The 10404-nt window shown below is 34.4% G+C and overlaps 1 long non-coding RNA gene across 1 annotated transcript in view; it reads right to left on the bottom strand.

Annotated features, from left to right (window-relative positions):
• Positions 1-906: 906 nt before the first annotated feature.
• LOC145286243 (uncharacterized) overlaps positions 907-10404 on the bottom strand; it is a 67186-nt gene continuing 57688 nt past the window's right edge. Inside the window, exon 3 of the long non-coding RNA XR_013869132.1 lies at positions 907-1874. This is a non-coding gene — a long non-coding RNA (uncharacterized LOC145286243). The remainder of the gene's footprint in view (positions 1875-10404) is intronic.

Genomic DNA, 10404 nt, shown 5'->3' with positions numbered 1-10404 from the left:
CGGACAGAAAGTGGTCTATAAAAGAAAGGATATTATGGGGTTGCATTTCTGTGTATTCCTCTGCCTACGGCCAAATCACCACCTGACCATGCAGGGGGAGGGTGTGTAAGAAACTACCACAACAGTGGCACTCAGATATAGTGCCACAAATGCTGAACTAAGTCATCTTTTTATGCCTCGTTTTCTGTGCACTCATGGGAGGCCATGCATACTTCACTTGTTGAATTTATATATATATATAAAATAGGACGATAAAATTGCAAATGAATAACACCAAACATTAATTCATTATAAACTGTTATATATTTATGCAAATTAGGCATAAAAATAGATGTGTTTGGTTCTGACGTCTCTGCTATAAATACAGTATTAAAAAAATACTTATGTTACATTGTTGATTTTCATAACAGGGAAACCCTCTGTAAAACATTCACAGCAAATACTCATCTTGCTATAACCATTGTCAACAATTTCTTTTACTCTCTATCTATGCCTAAAACTAAACAAAAATTCTAGTTTTTTCTCAGAACTAACCATCTGTGGAACACAATACCATGGGGCAACTTCCTAGTTGGATATAACAGTCATTTTCAAGTCCAATGTAAACAAGTTCTTGCTGAACCATCCTCTTGAATAATTAAATTCTACCCATTTTCTAACATTACCAATCATCACAGTGTTGTTTCACTGGTCACCATAAACTAATAACCCTTATCCTTGAGTAGTCTTTGGACATTGATAAGTGGTGACTCGCTAGTAAAACAAAATAAAGTTGTTTTGATAGTGATGAAGGCGTGATAAAAGAAAAAACTTCCACATTTATTCATTTTAGATTCATAATTTTCATCCATATTATTATCATCAAGGCAGAATAGTTTGCAAAACAGAAAACAACAAAAGAAAGAATTAAAAAATATTCAATTTTATTTAAGTCTGAAGTTGTATTAATTATAAGAATGACTTTGTATTTAATAGTTCACAAATGAACAGTTAGGTAGTTGTTGAGAAGAATAATTGGTGCAAGTTCAGAATTGCACTTATGGTGATAAACAAAAGTTAAAAACAACAAACTTATTGTGTACTTATTATGGAATGAAGATGACAGATTCCAAAAATCACGGAAATTGATCAAGTTTTTTTTTTTTAAGAAAATCAAATTTTACTATTTTTAGCATAAATTATTTTTTAGCTGCCATTGAGTCTTTGAGAGGATAGTAAAGAGGAGGTAACCAGTGATGAATTTGACGTCTTCCAAGTGCTTTGAGTTGTCTGCTCTTGAATTCATTTTAACATGATGGATGAATTCTCTCTCATCGAGCAAGTCATAAAATTTGATTTTTTTTTTTAATCAAAGAAAAAACGTACTTGATAAAATTACATGAATTTTGGAATATTTAATTTTCGTTTAGTGATTGGTATGTAAATCTTACAGATTTTTCTATATTTTCTTTACTTTTAATTGCTACCATACGTGCAATTCTGGACTTACATTGAACAACTGATAGTTTGTTATAGCAATCATTGATTAGTATTTGTTACTGATACCATTCAGTTGAGGAGTTTTTGGACTGGCTGCTACTGATTACAGTCATTTGAAAAGAATCTCTGAGCTGGTTGGCGCAGATGGTATCAGCAATCATATGAATTGTCATTCTCGGTAGACCTGCCTGGTTGAGGCATATCTGTGTTGCATATATATCATTTGATGACCATGCCTTTTTTTCTTGTTTTTCCTGTAAGTGAACTATGGAGCCGGCACAAATTAAGGCTACAGTTTGTTATATGAGTGTTGGTTGCTGAAGTGATCACTTTCATTTGAATATAAAACACAGGAGTTCCAAGAGGTTATGACGGCATGACAAAGGGCGATCAGTCTGAAATGTAGATAAAACAAGGAGAATTAGTAAAATTTAAAAAAATCAGATTATCTAGATTTAGTAAGATTTTTAGTACTTATTAATTAACTAGCTGAAATACTTGCCAACAACATCTTACCCTAATCCTAACCTGCCAACAACATCTTTCGCAAACCTTTATCTTCTGCAAGTCAATTCAAACTCAATAGAGTAAAAAGTAGATCTTGCGTTTACTTTAACCCTTATAACTCTTATTATTATCTATATACACACGATAGCGTGTGTGTTCTTTTATGTATCACGCTTACGTCTTTCTCCTTCCGAGTGATTGTCGTTTCATTGTTATGACCTTCAATTTCTTGTAATAAATAATTTTACTAATAATTCTTTATAAGTTTTTGCTTTGGTTTCGATTATAGTTGATGGCACTCAAGTCATCTATTTTTTTTATAAATAATTTTATGAAGAATTTTTCACAAGTTTTGGTTTCATTTTCGATTATAGCTGAAGAAAATTAATATATATATATATATATATATATATATATATATATACTTGTACTTTTTTGTAGAAAAAGAAATCCCATACAGTGCTCTTTTATTAGGGAAAAAACCTTTCTCGAAATAAGAGCAATATATTTTTTTGTATAATATATACAGGAATTTACATTTATATCGGTGTAACGAAGCCGGGCGACACCGGATAACCTTGCTTCCTAGGTTGAGGGTGAGTGGGATGGAGCTGGGCGAGAGGTCTCAGTCCCATCTCGTGAGAAACCAACAAATTGTCATCGGTTGACAAGTAAATTATCTGGAGTTCAAAAGGGCCAGATTAAAGATAAGCCAGATGTCGGGTTGGCGAGGAAAACGCAAGGAGGTCTGGGAAGGGTCGACGAGTAAAGTCGACGATCCGAGTGTAAATGATAACATGATTCACTTAAACCAACAAGTTGGAGGTGATGAGAGAGAAAGAATAAACCCGAAAACAATTGAATTAGTCATTCTAATTTTAAGGGAACAAATTGGTTAATTGCCTAGAGAGATAACTAATTCTCGGAATTGAATCGAGAGGGGGGTCGGTTGGGAAGGAGAGAGAGAGAGAGAGAAAGAATGATGATTACCCGTCGAATATAGAGATTGGGTCGACTACAGAAGGAAGGGGAGGATGACGTTTAATAAAACTACTGCGGAGATAGACAAAAGAAGAGAATCGGACAGTCTGTCGAACAGAGGAGTTGGGAAGCCACGCGTGCCGCTAGCCTCTTCTAATTGAGACGAAGAGAACTAACAAGACCGCCACTTAGAGTTTTTGTTTAAATACACTGTGGGGGTTGCATTCCAAGCCTGACGAAAGTATAAGGGACGAGCTGAGTCTTAATGTATACCGAATCACTAAATGAACAGCCTAAACTATCCTCATCGTTGTTGATTGTTTCCATTTATACTTGTGAAGACTGCCCTTCGATTTCAGCATAACCAAACTTGACTTTCCAGCCGTCGCAGACAGAGAGAGACGGCCACCGACGAGAAGACGATCACGGCAGAAATTACCAAGAATTCCCGATTGGGCGTTACAACACTAGACGGCCAGATACCAACGTCCAATTCGGAGAGACTCAGTAGAGAGAGGGAGAGAGACGGATGCTTGTGCGGGGTCCGAGGCTCGAAGGAGCGAAAATATAGCCAACCGTCCTTAGGGTTAGTGTGCGTCGTTTTTCACCGTGCGCGCGCGACCCCTGCGAAGGAGAAAGGGTTATATCGGTAGTCGGTACCGACGGTTTCAAGCCTGGTAGTTGAGGACTGCTCTTAATGTCCGCCTCAGGCTCTCTTCAGCCGACTCTCATCTGTCTTTAACCGGAACCGGAACTCTATATATGCACACCATAATTTTTATTTATTTATTTTATCCTTTTTTTTTTTTTTTTTTGTATGCTATTTTAATAAGGTAATACATTTGAAGCAATAAATTAAAAAGTATGGGATGATGCCTTCTATATTATTATTTAGGGGGGGGATGCTTAAAGAAAAATAATAATATGGGGGAGGGATGCTTAAAGAAAAATAATGATATAGAAGGCATCATCCCATACTTTTTAATTTATTGCTTCAAATGTATTACCTTATTAAAATAGCATACAAAAAAAAAAAAAAAAAAAGGATAAAATAAATAAATAAAAATTATGGTGTGCATATATAGAGTTCCGGTTCCGGTTAAAGATAGATGAGAGTCGGCTGAAGAGAGCCTGAGGCGGACATTAAGAGCAGTCCTCAACTACCGGGCTTGAAACCGTCGGTACCGACTACCGATATAAATGTAAATTCCTGTATATATTATACAAAAAAGATATATATATATATATATATATATATATATATATATATATATATATATATTTTTTTTTTTCTTCATAAGTTTTGGTTTTGGTTTCAATTCAAGCAGATGCACTCAAGTTATATAGATATATATTTTTTTATTTTTGAAATCACAACTTTATAAGAATCGAATTGACTCTGTAATAATATATACAAGCATATTTAAGTGTCTTTTACGAACGGGCGTCCCTACTAGCTTAGATAAATACCCCTGACCAGGGCATCTCCATTTACACTGAACATCCTCAGAATGCCAACATCAACATATGAAAGAGTCCATTGTGGAATTTCCACAGATCCCACCAGTCATTATTATTATTATTCACTCCAAGCAGGGCTTATTGCCACTTGGATATAAAGAGCTACTATTTGTGATTGTGTCTACAGGTGCACTATGTAGGGAGTTGGGCAGCGAGATGTCTGTTCACATTGCACTAAAGAAAAAACTATGAATTACAAAGATCAAGAAAGAGATCGACTTTACTTTCTATGTTTGATAAGCTCATTCAATGGATATCTTATATCTTAAGTTCAAACCAATAACTAAGACTATAAATTTGTTTGTTTGGGCTCATTGGATTTAGTTGTAAGTTTTTCCAGGCTGAAAGTTAGAAGACATTTTACATTAAATTAATGTCAGACCCCCCCCCCTTCCTCCTATTTTGAATTGAAAGCTATGTTTAATTTCAGAAGAGTTTCTGATGGGTAGCTAATCTGTATAAGTCCTGGAGATGAAAATGAGTTTTCTTTAGGTAGCTGATCTGTATAAGTCTTGGTGATGAAAAAGAGTTTTTGATAAGAAGCTAATCCATATAACTCTTATAAGAGATGAAAATAACTTTTCAGTGGGTAGATGATCTAGAAGTCCTGAACTTTAAAAGTTTGCAGAAAAAGAGCAAAGATCTTTCTTATGTAAATATGAAAAATTATGAGTGGGAATTCTAAAATATCCAATATTTTATAGAGAGATTCCGGTTTCTGATTGGTTGCTAGCAGAACATGGTTCCATTTGATTGGTCAGTGCCTATCGCCAGTGTCTATAAATAGAACCTTCTAAATTTTTTTAATCATACCCTTCAATATATCAAAAATATTGCAACACCTTTCAATAATTTGTTTTTCAATAATTGTGAATTTATTTCTTTATTAAAATTACAAAAAATATTTAATAAATTAGACACAAGGCCAATAATTTATAAGTCCTATAGGTCTATTGCTACTCTTAACTAAACACAGTCACCACAATATCACATTTGCTCTATAACCTACTTAAAATATCCTTAATGTTTTCAATAATTCTATTCATGACTAGTGGAGTGGGGCATCAGGCCTTGCCTGGTTGTAAAATATGCTTAAATATATTTTAATTCATACAGATTTTGTATTTATTATTACAGAGCCAATTCTCTATTGAATATTATATTGTACCTAATATATAATACTAATTTTAAAAGATTAAAAAAATAATAATGACTTGGGTGCCATTAGCTAGAATCAAAACCAAAACATTTAGCACTCCAGCCAGGTTCCCTACTGTTTGAGATATCGACAGATAGATAAGAAAGATTTAAAATTAAACCTTTTCAACAACCTTTAAATTTGCGTATGTGCAAAAGTAATAGAAATATGTCAGCAAGTTGAAATGAACATTTTGCATTTCAACTTGCTGACATATTTCTCTGTGCATTATTGTTATAACCCCGTTAAAGGATTACAAAGAAAAACAGAATGCCAAAATAAAGTAACAACATGTATTGTAAAGCATACAATAGGTGGATTGTTCGTCGTAGTGGTTGGTCCACCAGATATCGACTGGTTATTTATTTGTTTCCCATGAAACAAAATGTGACACAAGGTCGGTTTAATGTGGGAGATAACCAGCTCTCCTCCAAAGGGGATTCTGCAAAAATAAAATTGCCTTAGTATAGAAGGGTTTCCCCCTCCATTGACTAAGAACAATTAATTTGAGTCCAGCATCTGAGAAGACACCACACTCCAGATACCAGTCCAGTACGAGTACCGGAGATTCACTGACACCTTATGGCTTAGTCTTCCAGTATTTATTGAGATTGGAATAGTCTATTAGTAGGTAACATAGCTTAGTCCCCCCCCCCCCCGGCTGATGACTCTGGACGGTGAATCAATATTTTTTCCTCATTGAACAGCTTGGTGATTTTCCTTTTCATTCTCGAACGTCATGGTTCTGGTGTGATTTGGGGAGGCTCAATATCAAACGTGTTGTAGATGGTTTCAATAGTCTTTACTTCTTGGGGGATTCATTGTTCAGGGCAATATTTTTTTCTTTTGACCTGCAAGAAAAACATTTTATTGCCATTTTCTCATGTGGGTTTATCAATTTCTTCCAGCTATTTAAATTTACTATCAAAAGATCTGAACCCAAATCGTGTTGCATTTTTATTTCTTTATCATTGATTTTTATAGTCACATATTTTTGCAACTCTTTTTATTTTCAGTCTCCGCCAAACACACTGGAGTTTTGTATTTAATTTTATTTCTGCAATGAGTACTTTTGTGTCCTATTTTTTTTTTTAATATATTAAGCATTTTCTTGATAAATATTGAGTCCTTAACCCAATGCAAATTACCACATTGCTTACACGGAGACGGGAATTTTCTTTCTTCAAATTCTTTCTTAGCTATGTGTCGATATGTGTCCTTTTCCTCTAACTTGTGTTTTATTTTTTATATGTTTTTAAATTATCTGTCTAATTTGTTTTTTATCTGTGCGACTCCAACTGTGATATCCATTGAATCTTTTTTTGGCAGTCTTCTATTAACTTTTGTAGAGTTAGGTTTGGTTCATTTCGTAATTTTAGAACACATATTTCCACATCTCGACCAGAAGTCAATCCTTGCGCAAATACTAAACATTTAAAATTGTCTGCACTGAGGTTTGCAAGTTTGAATTCATCGCAATGTTTATTTACCATGGCTGCATACATTGCGAAATCATCTTCGTCATTCTTCTGTAAATTCAAACATGACTGACACTTATGGAATAAAGAAACTTTCGGGCTAAATACTTCTGTAAGAAGTTCCACCATCTTGGCAAAAGTCAATTCTGACGTTTTCCGAGGTAAAAAAGACCCACAAACTTGTTATGCTTAGTCATCTAGTTTCTGTAAGAGTAAACAACCTTTTTCTAGGCCGAGCACTGTTTGCAGTAGATACTAAAAAATCTTCATACTAAGGAAAATAAGCTTCAAATGATTTACCTTCTTCAGGTCCATAGCAGAAATTGTCAATCACATTCTATATTGAATATTGTCAAAATGTGGTAGTATTATTGGCGGACATATTTTTTATGACTTAAGTAAGCAGCTCTTTTGTGTGCTGTTGATTTTCATATTGCTGGGCCTCTAGCCTCGTTAGTTGTTCTTGTTGTTGTTGATGATGCTGTCTTTTATCTGAGCGTTTCTGGTGTTCAATTTGTAGTTTTAATAATTGTTCCAATCTACTTTGTAAAAAGTCCATTTTTGTATAATGGGTAAAATACTGAATTAACGGAAATTTTACCAAACCGTGTTCAAATTAGCCAGTTTTTAGTATTTTTAGAACAACTGGGGAAAAAAGTAACAACATGTATTTTATTTCCTTTAATAACTTTGCAAACAAACATTGAACATACAGTTTTACATTCCTTGGAAAGAATATTTCTCTCAAAAAGAATGTCTTTTTTATAGACGAGAAAAAAATATAGATATGTCGACAGAAATATTCAATATTTTTTCAAAGCAAATGTCTTTTCCCATAGAACAGGAAAAAGCAATGTTGACCATGATGTATTTACTTTTTAGTTTTTGGTAAGTAAAAAAAAGTTTGCTAACACACTTATTTAATGACACAAAAAAAAAAAAATGTGAATAATTTGTATTCTCTTTCTTTTGTATTCATGAGTGGGCTGAGATGTCGTGATGATAAGAAAAAAAAGAAAATATCCTTACTTTCCACAAGTTTGCAATTCAAACTTTTATGTCCATCCATTTATTTGGTTTTTACATTTCAGTGTTTTCTGAATACTTTCTTTGTTTAATTCAGCGTTTTGTCGTAAGTTCTTTTGAATGCTGAGGATATTTTAAATTCAAGTGACCTCTATGAGTTCAGAATCTGACATCGCCATTGTTATAGCTCTGTTAAAAAATTACAAAGAAAAGTAGAACGCCAAAATAAAGTAACAAACTCTATGTTTTGACAAGCTTCTGGGACTGACCTTTACTCCTGATCTGAAATGGAACATGTACATCAAATCTGTTACCAATGTCGCTGGAAAAATGGTGGGATCCTTCTACCGCTCCAGTATATATCTCACTGCTGATGCAATTCTCTATCTATATAAAAGCCAAGTACATCCAAGGATGAAGTACTGCTGCCACATCTGGACAGGAGTTGCTAAAAACAGCATATCCTGCCTTGACAGAGTACAAAATAGACTTTGTAGCTTAGTGGGGGATGCCCTTTTCTCTTCTCTGCAACCTCTCTCCTACAGAAGAGACGTCGCGATCCTGTCTTTGTTTTATCGTTATTCCCATGGCAAATGCTTGTCTGAGCTCCAATCTCTGGCTCTCTCTCGCCAATCTTTCACAAAAAACACCTGCCTAGCTGAAACCACTGTCAATAATTTTCCCCACTCTTTATCTGTGCCTAAATCAAAACGTAGATTCCATGAACAAGGTTTCTTTCTTAGAAGTGCATGCCTGTGGATCTCTCTTCCGTTTACCTGTTTCCCACCTGACTACAACTTGGATGTCTTCAAGTCCAACATAAACAAATTCCTGATAAACTGCTCCCTTAAGTAAGACACTTTATCAAATCTCCATTACTAACGATTACTACGATATTATCCCATTGATTACTGTACACGCAATAACCCTTATCCCCGAGTGACCTCCGGGCCTTGATAAGTGGTGACTACCATGTAAAAAAAAGATAAATACATAAATAAAATAGGTGAGGTGTTCATCGTAGCCAACAAACAACCTAGGTTGGTTCACTGGATATTGATTGACACCTTATGGCTTAGTCTTCTGGTAATCATTGAGATTGCAATAGTAGATAACATAGGTTAGTTCCGCCACAATAGTTATTAATTCATCCAAACAAAGATGTTACTTGTTATAAACTATCTTTAGTGTACAATTACTATTTCCTGTTAATTTCAGTGTTATGTGACCAGTAGTTTGAGAGTTTATCGGTTAAATATTTCCACACACACACATACATACATCTACTGTTTTATTTATATAGAAAATGTATTCACAATTATGTAGAGTGCGGTAGCTAAAAAAGAAAAAAAAAAAAAGGAAAATAAAACAAACAATAAAATAAAATACATGAAGAGATAGATTAGTAAGGTCCTCTTACCCTTTTTAAAGATGAATCTGCTACTGTCTTCCGGTTTATTTACAGTCTAAAACTGACAAGTTGATATTTAAGTAGGAGTGGGGGGGGGGTTAAGTAGAAGGAAAAAAGGAAACAGGGGGAGTTAATGGTATCTTACTGATTGTGAACTTTAATACCTAATCAATGAAGTGAAGACATTAAAAAAAAATTAAAAAAATCAACAACAAAATTCAGCTGCACTCATCACTCTGGATAAATTTACAAGGAGCGTTCCAGAAATAGTTTCTATTTTTTATCCCGTCTGAATGGATCAGAGCGGATTGCAAATTGCATTGCTATGATGACTGAACTTATGCATTCATGACCTGAAAGTGTCATCTCTCTGTTACAGATATTGGCGGTGTGAGGCTCTAAGAAAGCAACACCTGTGGACGTGCGTCAGCAGCAGGGATGCGTCAATAAATTCCTGACAAAAGTGCATTGAGTATCGTGGTGACTTTGTAGAAAAATAAATTTTGAAGCACAAAAGGTTGATGGTTTTAATGGTACCACTCCCTTTTTGGTAGCTCTTCAACTTTTTTTGAGTTAAAAAAAATATACTTTGGAGCGACCTTCTTATATAAGAATAGTGTACTCGATGGGCGACAGCAACTGCCACACCCAACATACCACTGTCTTGCATTTTCCTACTCTTGTTTATTTTGGTGTGTCAAAAAGGAAGTCTGATCTTTTTATTTCAAAGCTTTTTTGATGTTTCACATCTAAAGACTTTTTTCACACAACATAATTAATATAAACATTATTTGTTTTTGTCA

The sequence above is a fragment of the Euprymna scolopes genome, chromosome 10 (assembly GCF_053919585.1).
Source record: "Euprymna scolopes isolate OS-2025 chromosome 10, ASM5391958v1, whole genome shotgun sequence".
NCBI classification, from domain to species: domain Eukaryota; kingdom Metazoa; phylum Mollusca; class Cephalopoda; order Sepiida; family Sepiolidae; genus Euprymna; species Euprymna scolopes.
This window is presented reverse-complemented; position numbering and strand designations above follow the sequence as displayed.